Source organism: Ursus maritimus, unplaced genomic scaffold (genome assembly GCF_017311325.1).
Source record: "Ursus maritimus isolate PB19 unplaced genomic scaffold, ASM1731132v1 scaffold_31, whole genome shotgun sequence".
NCBI classification, from domain to species: domain Eukaryota; kingdom Metazoa; phylum Chordata; class Mammalia; order Carnivora; family Ursidae; genus Ursus; species Ursus maritimus.
In genome coordinates this window covers 5,186,514-5,195,879 of record NW_024425675.1, presented here as the reverse complement: position 1 = coordinate 5,195,879, position 9,366 = coordinate 5,186,514, and the positions used below count along the sequence as shown (strand labels likewise).

The following is a 9,366-nucleotide window of genomic DNA, read 5'->3' as shown; positions in this document are numbered from 1 at the left end:
GAAGAAACACACCACCAAAGATGGCAGTGATGTTTCCAAATTTCATGATTATGGTAATTCGACGAACATCTTTCTACATAATATATCTTTGAGTATTTTGGTGGAATAAATTCTTAGAATTGGAGGTGCTGGATATCATCAGAATATACACATTTAAAATTTTAATATCAATTGTTGGTAAGTTGTCTTCCCCCAAGTTTTTACCACTAAAAACATCTCCTAATGTTTAATAAGCACCTATGTAAAATTTACAATGTGCTAGGCAACTGTTTTTACAAATATTAACTCACTAATAGTATAGGTGAATGCCTATTTCTCTATACCTTTGCTAAATTATTATTTATTCCTGCTTACCTGAGAAGCAGAAAATATTTTACAATTTCAAGTTGCATATCTTTGTGACTTGCAGTTAGTATGGTTGAACATTTAAAAAATGTTATCTTTAAATGTTCCATTCATGTCCTTGGTCCAATTTCCTTCTGGATTTCATCTTTCTTTTTCTTATTAATTTCTAAAGAGCTCTGTGTATATTAGGGATAATTGCCCTTTAAGGTCATATGTGTGACAGATAAAGTTCAATAATCACTTATTCACAATTCCAACATCTAAGAAGCTCTGAGTTTCTTGTCAATATGGCGCAAACTCATTTGATAACAAAATGTGACCTCAGCTGACATAAGACTATTTTTAGCCTTTGTATATTCCACTTAATGTGAATAGTAGTACATTTTGCTGAAGAAAAAAAGTGTTTATAAGGTACTGGCCTAGTATATAAATACCTGGTGGTATTTATATACTATGTATGACCTTTTCTAAGTTTGGAAAACTCAGAATTCCATGAAACATTTGTCCCCAAGGATTTCAAGTAAGAGATTGGGGAGTTTATTTACACCCATAATGTTCGAGGGCTTTTCAGTGCCTGTGATGTCTGCCCCTGAATAAGGCCTGCATGTTGTTGGATATAGGAGTCAAAATTCAAGGCAGAGATTAGGGTTAGAGAAGCAGATTTTGGATTTATCAGCATATAGATAATTGTTGCATTAGAATCATGAGAGCACATGCCAGAAAGCAATGGGAGCACCAGGGTTTAAGGGACGAATGAAGAAGTGTGGAGAAGCAAGCATGAACGGGACAGAGCAGAGGTGTGATCGTTCTGGACTGTGACCAACAACGGCGGCCATGGAAGACACAGTGCAGTTTCCTGGCTTCGTAGTCTCAGTGGAGATACTGTTGGATGTGAGTGAACTTGGCCTTGTGGAACATGTGTGCGGGGGATGGGGTAGGAAGGGCTCATGGTTGCCTCTGTGTCCAGGCTCACGGATCTGGCCTCAACATTCCTAACAACCCATCATCTTTCCATCAGTCTTAAGAAGGGTTATCCAGGCTTCCTCTCCCATAAGAGTTCTGTTCAAGGGTCTGCAGCAGTTTCCCAGCCCCATCAGCTTCCTGTGGGTGCCATCCTCCAGCTAGTGGCTCAGACCTTAACATGAGTGAGCTATTGCGATAGTGGGTGTGGAAAGAAGTTGGTCCTCGACAGATACTGGGCCAGAGGAGACCAGAAGGGGGTTCGAGTTCTTCCTGTTTATTCTTTCAGGTGGCCATGTCGGCAACCTTCGGCAGGAGCAGTTAGGAAATACTTGCCGTTGGACCGCCGCTTTCAAAGACAGGACAGCTGGAACCTTCTAACCTGCCCATTGCAAAACAGTCTGTAGACCAGTTACATCTGGTCTCCTGTCTTGTGGAACAAAAATCCGTCTTTCCTTTTCAGTTGAATGTTCTCAGCCTTCAAATGTGTCCTTTTGTTCATTCTAATTCGCCTACATCTGCATAAAACAAAAGTTCATTTTCAGAGCAGTGTGGAGGGGGACTGTGCACAATTCCAGTTATTGTATAGAAAAGCTGTGTGCCTAACTTTTTATTCAGCAGGAAAATAATATATCCAAGCTGTTAATGTGGGTGTTTTCTGTGGCTCATACTGGTGATGTCTTGTCTATCTCTCAAGAAACAATGGGCATTTATTTGGGATTGCTTGGATTTAGTTACACTACTTTATTTTTCATTTCAAACGGCTCCCAACTGTTAAGTGGGTGAAAAAATTAGTTAATTTCTTGAATATTTTAAATAGTTGTCATAGGTTCTAATCTTACCTACAGTGGAGACATATGAAAGTGTATAATGCTAACATTATTTCATCAGGCTAATATGAAATGAAGAACATTAAATAAATATTTTGGCATAGAACATGACACAAATCATTCCAATCCGGAGCTAATTTTTGCATACATTTTCTTTAAAAAGCACTTCTAACACTACTGAATTGTACACCTAAAAATGATTAAAATGGTAAATTTTATTTTATGTGCATTTTACCACAATAAAAGATACTTCTAAATTTTCAAAATTTGGAAGCATTTATTTAATAAAGAGGTATTTCAATAAATGTTTACTTCCGTTTGAGAGAACTTGTGGATTTGTTTTTATACACAGTGATTATGAAGGCTTAATTTAAAATCAACCCTTCAGATGGGACATATAGACATTTGTTTACATATATTTGAACTCAGAGAAACGTTTTACTTAAAAACACGAACGCTTCATGAGTTTGCATGTCATCTTTGTGCAGGGGGTCATGTCAATCTTCTGCGTGTCATTCCAATTTTTGTATATGTGCTGTGGAAGCAGACACCAGATAACTCTAGAAAAGGTTACCTGGCATCAGAGAATGCTAGAGCAATGAGAGATGGCAGAGTCACCTCGAGGTTTTCAAAGGACAATTCACTGTTCTACAAACGAGCAAGTTAAATTCTGTTAGGTCAAGAACACGGGACTAGCATCCAAAGTCCTCTTCAAAGGAGAGCCACTGGAGACAGAATACCAGAGCTGAGTCCTGAAAAGTCCAACATGCTCTGGAAAACTTGTTTCAAAGAGCAGTGATTCCCCCACCCCCAAATCAAAATAAAACAGAAGAAAAAAGGGCTCCACTGGCCCACTTTACCTGTTTTCCACTCTCCAGAAGCAGCCACTTTCATTTTTTTCATCTCCAAATCCCTGCTACTTCTTGATTATTCATGCTTAAGCATTGTCGTCACTGTGTAAGATGAGCAATGAACCCTCTTCCTCACTACACACATACACACACACCCTCCTAACCCCTCTTCCTCTCAATAGGGGAAGACTTTTTGTTTTCTATTTCTTTCTTATGGTCCCTAGGTTTTTTTGTTTTTTTAGTGGAGACAAACTTTTTTACTATTTCAACACCTGAGAATTTTAGCGGTAGCTCTTTAAAATGTTCCCTTCTCCTTCATGGACCCACTTTTCTCCCTATTATTTAAAAAAAAATTTTTTTTTTATCCTTTCACTTTAAAGGCTTTCCTCAAATGCCTGATGATCCTTGGTTGTCTGTATATACTTAAGATGAGGACACAAAGAAGCTGACTGGAAGCTATTGATTCATATAAGTAGGATTTGTTGACTGACATTTCTGAAACTGCTTCCTTGGGTACCCCCAATATTGCTGTCAAATTTTTCACAGAAGAATCTTACCTTCTGGATGGGGAGCATAAGCCTGGCTGCCAGCATTCAGGTAGCCAAGTGAGGGGAAAAGGGCTGAAGTTCTAAATATTCTTTTTATGAACTTTCATATTACTTCCAGTATCAGTCATAGTCCAAAGGGATTAAGTATATATGGGTACAGACAACTTTAAAGAACACTCTAGGGCTAAGGGAGAGTACCCAAGAAAGGAACAAACTTCGAAGGGGGCCCCTCCCCCATGTCTGGGATTCAGATCTCATCGGCGAAGATGTGATTGCAGCCCACTGGATGGTGAGGTTTGCTAGGGTTCCCAGGAAAGCAGGAACCATCCCTCTGGATTGCAGTCAGGACACGGCTGGCAAACAAGGAACCATGACTGGGACTGGGAAGAACCACGTATCATTGGGATGCAAGAGCCTAGCACACCCCTCAGAGGATAGGTGAGCAGGAAATGCCTCTCCACGAGGCTGAAGGGCAGGCTCACAGAGGGAGTCGGGACTTTGGAAGTCCATCCTACTGGGGGCCAGAGAGGCAGTCACATGGCCAGGGATGCAAGCTCACTTAGAGACTGTGTACCCTGGGGCTAAGAGCCACTGAAGTCTCCACCCAAAACCACAACAATCACACCACTAACAACTAGACGGTATTAACAAGAAAGAGCAAACTAAAGCATGCCAGCTAAGAAAGGAGAAATGCTTAGAGGGTCCAGCTCAATATCGTAGTGTAGCCAGTTGTATTAGTTTGCTAGGCTGCCATAACCAAGTACCACAGCCTGACTGACTTCACAGGAATTTATGGTCTCACAATTGAGGAGGCTGGAAGTCCAAAATCAGAGTGTTGGCAGAGTAGATTCCTTCTGAGGGCTGAGGGTAGGATCTGTGCCAGGCCCCTCCTTGGGTTGTAGATGGCTGTGTTCTTCCTGTGTCTCCTCACACCATCTTCCCTCTGTGTCAAATTAGTCTTTTATAAGGACCCCAGACATACTGGATTAGAGGCACTCTGGTGACCTTTAACTTGATTACCTCTGAAAAGACCCCATTATCCAAGTAAGGTCACATTCTAAAATACTAGGGATTAGGATTTTAACACAGGAATTGAAGGGGTGGAGGGCACAATTCAACCCCTAATAGCAATTAAGGGTGAATTTGGGGATGAGAGGCAATAAATTGATAATTGGCATGCTCCTTATTCCTTCTCGGTAGCCACCTTACCCGAGACCCCCCGTTTCACCCCTTCTACATAAACACACAGGCTTACGCAGGGATGTTGGAGAGACACTTGCCAAGCTGTACAGAATTAAAGACCCCATCTGGGGATCAAACTGAAAGTCCTAAATACTTTCAACTAATCCTATATTCGGGCTCCTTCCCCTGGTGCCTGAAGTCATATTCATGCACATTTGGGAGTTCTATGGGGGGTACTGGGTTGCTTCTTGACATTCCCCGCAGTTGGCTTAGGAATCAGGTTGCTGGGGTCTGCTAAGTTTTGCTTTCCAGCTTCCAGAATATTATTGCTGTCATCTCCATTTCCTGTGGCTTTATAAATTATTAAATAAACCTTTATCTCAGAATAATTTTAGACTTACAAAGTTGAAAAGGTAATAGAGGGAATTCCCTAATACCCTTTACCCAGATTCTCCTAATGTTAACATCTTACAACACCATTGCATCAAAACTAATAAATTAACTGGTACATTACTTATTCACATCTTTTTGTTCCAGGATCCAACCTTAGGATACCACATTGCATTTAGTTGTCAAGTCTCCTTAGTCTCCTGTGATTTGCGACAGCTTGTCTTTCCTTGTTTTTCACGACTATGACACACTTAGGAAGAGTACTGGTTAGCATTTTGCAGAACGATCCTCTAATTGGTTTGTCTGGTGTTCTTCTAACAATTAGACTGGGGTTGGGAGTTTTGGGGGACAGTAACAGTGGTGACGTGCCCTCCTCACAAATGAGGGGTACAAGACACCCACATGTATCATTGGCAATCTCTTGGTTAATGTAAAAAAGTTCAGCGGTGGCTCTCTTCTGTAAGGTAGGACTGATGCCTGATGGTAAATGGGGCTGTTATGGAACTAGATTCGCTGGTAACAATGGAGAGGACGAAATTCTCCGCACCCCCTCCAATATAAAGGCCAATGGTGGTGCCTAACTATCAGAAGACAGATGGATACAATTATCATACTGTGCAACAGGGCTGGCCTCGCAGTTGAGGGGACTGGACTTACAGAGAATTATGGATATGACTAATAGAACACAGTTTATGTCTAGGGGCAACATATACGGGCAGTTTTTACCATCCTAAATATTAATGATGGAAGATGACTGGGAAGCTGAGGGTAGCTGCCCTAATAAAGTCCCATCCCTTCCCCAGTTAGACAAGCCCGTTTTCTAACTCGGAGCACAAAATTTAAGGAGCACAAAAAAAGAAGGACCTGGTAACAACACAGCATGCAGACTAAAACAATTGCCCATCTGGCCCCAAAAAGAATTAAGGCCATTTATTCAGAACTGTACAATGGAGAAAGGGGGATACCCAGAAATCTGAAGCACCATCACAGCGGGAGGCAGGGTTGCATGCACAGGCAGTCACAACAACAGAAGTGTTGGCCAAGTTACAGATGTGTGTGTAAGTGCTCATATTATCACTGCATATGCTCATGGATTGGAAGAATATTATTAAAATTCTATGCTACCCAAAGCAATCTACAAATGTAATACAATCCCTATCAAAATACCAACAGCGTTTTTCACAAAGCTAGAACAATCCTAAAATTTGTATGGATCCACAAAAGACCTTTAATAGTCAAAGCAATCTTGGAAAAACAAAACAAAACAAAAATGGAGATAACACAATTTCAGACTTCAAATTATATTACAAAGCTGTAGCGATCAAGACAGCATGGCACTGACTGGCACAAAAACAGACACACAGATCAGTGGAACAGAATCGAAAACCCAGAAATAAATCCACAATTATATGGCCAATTAATCAACAAAGGAGGAAAGAATATGCAATTGGAAAAAGTCTCTTCAACAAATGCTGTTGGGAAAACTGGACAGCTACATGCAACAGAATGAAACTGGACACTTTCTTTCACCACACACAAAATAAACTCAAAAATGGATTAAGGACCTAAATGTGAGACATGAAACCATAAAAGTCCTAGAAGGGAGCACAGTCCGTAATTTCTTTTGACATTGGCCATAACAACATCTTTCTAGTTAAGTCTCCTGAGGCAAGGGAAATAAATGCAAAAATAAACTTTTGGCACTACATCAAAATCAAAAGCTTCTGCACAAGAAAGCACAGTCAACAAAACTAAGAGACAGTATACTGAAGGGGAGAAGGTATTTGCAAATGACACATCTGATGAAGGGTTAGCACCCGAAATATATAAAGAACTGACATAGGGTGCCTGGGTCTGGGTGGTTCAGTTAAGTGTCTGACTCTTGATTTCGGCTCAGGTCCCCATCTCAGGATCTTGAGATGGAGCACTGGGTTGGGCTCCGCGCCCAGTGGGGAGTCTGCTTGAGATTCTTTCCTTCGGCCCCTTCCCCCCGACTTGCTCGTTCTAAAAATAAATCTTAAAAAAAAAAAAAAAAACTGATACTTAAAAAACAAATAATCCAATTTTAAAACGTGCAAAAGACATATCTCCAAAGACATCCTGATGGCCAACAGACGCATGAAAAGATGCTCACCATCACCGATCATCAGGGAAATACAAATCAAACCCACAATGAGGGATCACCTCACACCTGTCAGAATGGCTAAATTTAAAGACACAAGAAAACAGGTATTGGTGAGGATGTGGAGAAAAAGGAATCCTCACGCACTGTAGGTGGAAGTGTGAACTGGTGCGGCCACCGTAAAAGACAGTCTGGAGGTTCCTCAAAATGTTAAAAATAGTACCATCCTATGATCCAGGATTTGTACTCATAGGTATTTATCCTCAAATACAAAAACATTAATTCAAAGGGATACAGGCACCCCTGTTTATTGTAGCACTATTTACAATGGCCAAACTATGAAAACAGCCTCTGTCTAACGAGAGGTGAATGGGTAAAGATACAGTGTGTGTGTCTATATATTCATATAATAGAATATTATCTGTCCATAAAAAAAGAATGAAATGTTGCCATTTGCAACATGGATGGATCTAGAGCGTATAATGCTAAGTGAAGTCAGTCAGTCAGAGACAATACGGTATGATTTCACTCGTATGTGGAACTTAAGAAAACTAATGAAACAAGGAAATACAAGAGCGAGACAAACCAAGAAACAGACTCGTAACTATAGAGAACAAACTGATGGTTACAAGAGGGGAGGTGAATGAAAGAGGTGATGGGGATTAGAGAGTACACTCATCACAAGGAGCAGAGTAATATATAGAATAGTTAAAAAAAAAAACATATGCTCTGCAGACTCATCTCTTGGGTCATTTCTCTGTGTCTGCATGTGTAACTAGAATTTACATACTTAGTAAGTGGCAGGACTCCCCATATGCAACTTTGGCCTCAGGATACCGGCTATGCCGGAGGCCAAACAGAAGCCTCTGAAACTGCTGGGCCCTCTCTTCCCACACCTACCAGCCAAATCAGTATATAATGTGCTCCTTTCAGATTACAAGAGGACCAAAAGCAGTTTACACTCATGCAGCAGACAACACACATGCACAGTTTTGCTCCAGGGCCATGTTAACCTCCTGCCCTCTGTCCTAAGGTTGAAGCCATCTGGATGAGTCAGAAGTGGCTAGCACACTGGAGGCCCTGGTAAGCCAGACTGCATCAGTGCCCAGTGTGGGAGATAAACCTTATTAAGACTCTATTTCCATTTAAATCTCTCCATGAAAGGGAAAAATGACTTGGAGGCTCATAGAACACTCTTAAAAGATAATAACCAAATAACATACAAAAACAAGGAAAAAAGGCAACTGGTCACCACAGAAGATGTAATGAAATGATCGTTTTGAAACTTTCAAGTAAAGGAGAAGAATCAATCACTCATCCTGTTCTTCCTATACAAACTGTCACTGGGTAACCAAATCGAGGATGAAGGCAAAGTTCTCTATCGAACTAATAAACGAAGGAGTTATCAAATCAGAATATTGCTGCTCTGTAACCTCATAAACTAATTACAAGGGGGAAAAAAGAGAGAAATGGAGGGGACGCTACTGGAATATACGGAATTTAATTGGATCGTGATTCAAACAGTTTATAAATATCGAAATTTTGTTTAGGAAATTATTTTTTTGTGTGTGATAATGGTATTTGTGTGTGTGTGTGTTTTAAGGAGTATGTATTTTAATATATACGCTGAAATATTTATGAATAAATGCATACGGTAATCTGGGATTGCTTCAAAACAGTAGGGAGGAGGGGACACACACGCGGGGTTATGGATGAAACAAGATTAGCCATGAGCGGATTAATTGTTCAGACTGAGTGATAGGTACTTGGATCTTCATTATTTACTATATGCTTTTATGTGTGATTAAACATTTCTATAATAAAGAATTTAAGAATATTACCCCTCTCCCCTACCCCCCCAAAAAAGCCAAATCACCACTACAATTCATGAATAGTCTTTCTTTAGTTTTCTCCAGCTAGGCCTGAATGACCATGGAGGACCACTTAAGTATTGAAAAACAAACACTTCTTATACAGGTTAATAAAACAATCGGGCTCAGATGAACAGAACCATGTTGGGAGGCTACACTAAAGTAACATAGGTGAGACTGAGGACTCATTTCTGACTCTTCATTTTTCAGCCTACATATTTAATACCCACTGTCCAAAGAGTATGCAATACATTAGGAGACAAAATA

At 40.4% G+C, this 9,366-nt stretch overlaps 1 non-coding gene across 1 annotated transcript; it reads right to left on the bottom strand.

Moving 5' to 3' along the window:
• Window positions 1-2,578: 2,578 nt before the first annotated feature.
• Window positions 2,579-2,684, bottom strand: LOC121106363. The gene has a single exon (XR_005838992.1). It is a non-coding gene; the product is annotated as a U6 spliceosomal RNA (small nuclear RNA).
• Between the last annotated feature and the right edge of the window lie 6,682 nt (window positions 2,685-9,366).